The sequence below is a fragment of the Gavialis gangeticus genome, unplaced genomic scaffold (assembly GCF_001723915.1).
Source record: "Gavialis gangeticus isolate Ggan-Ray unplaced genomic scaffold, GavGan_comp1, whole genome shotgun sequence".
Classification (NCBI taxonomy): domain Eukaryota; kingdom Metazoa; phylum Chordata; order Crocodylia; family Gavialidae; genus Gavialis; species Gavialis gangeticus.
In genome coordinates, this window is record NW_017729006.1 from 55,277,306 (window position 1) to 55,278,460 (window position 1,155).

Below are 1,155 nucleotides of genomic sequence, written 5' to 3' on the forward strand. Positions count from 1 at the left end.
CTAAGTTTATGTAATATTCTAAATCCTTTGTTGTCATTTCAACAATGTTCACAGCATCTTCACCAGGAGTAGATTCCATCTCAAGAAACCACTTTCTTTGCTCATCCATAAGAAGCAACTCCTCATCCGTTAAAGTTTTATCATGAGATTGCAGCAATTCAGTCACATCTTCAGGCTCCACTTCTAATTCTAGTTCTCTTGCTATTTCTACCACATCTGCAGTTATTTCCTCCACTGAAGTCTTGAACCCCTCAAAGTCATCCATGAGGGTTGGAATCAACTTCTTCCAAACTTCCAAAAAGGGCGCCAATAGACTTACTCGATGCAGGGTTGCCACAACCCTTCAATTTGTAAAAAACGCAGTATCTGTGAAGCGCAGTAAAACGAGGTATGCCTGTACTGTATAGCCCCAGCTTGGTTGGCAGGGTTTGCAGCAGCTGGAAAACTTAGACTTTAGTGTCCAGGTCCACTAAAAGGAGGTGGAACTGCAACAAAAGATCTGCTGCCAGGAGACTTTTATAGCAGAGACAAGTTGCAGAGAACGGTTTAGGACGGGCCTCGCCCTCGCCGCGGGACAGGAGCTAGTTCCTGCGCCCCCGCGGGTGGTGGACCCCGAGGGGAGGGTGGCAGCCGGGCACGTCCTGAGAGACCAGGCAGCGGCTGATTTTAAAACATCTCTATAAACTCCCCGAGAGGCGGTTTGGGGAGCAGACGGGGGGACCCGCAGATGTCCGTTGTCATTTCAGTCAGGGGAAGGGAGGGAGACTGCGTTTGCCGGCGGTAGCGCGGGAACAGCCGAGTGGGGGGCGGGGCGGCTGGGGGAAGACCGGACGCGCCGCCGCCTTTGGTGGAACTAGTCGGATTGTTCGTCACTAGAGTGCGTGCGCCTGACGTCATTGCAATGTGCAGAGTCATTCGCGTGCGTGCGTGACGATCCTTCCGCTCAGCCCTTTGCTTTGCCGCCCCCCGGCAGGCCCGCGGCTGGGGTCCCTCGTGCCTAAGTGCCTTTCCCGCCGCAGCGGGCAGCGAAGTGGGGCGCTCGCGAAACCCCATTCGTCACGGGACGCGGCGGCCAGTAGGCTGGGGGAGGAAAGGGTGTGACGTCAGTTCGGTATGTCTCCTCCCGGACAGTGGCGGCTTCCCTTGGTATGTCAC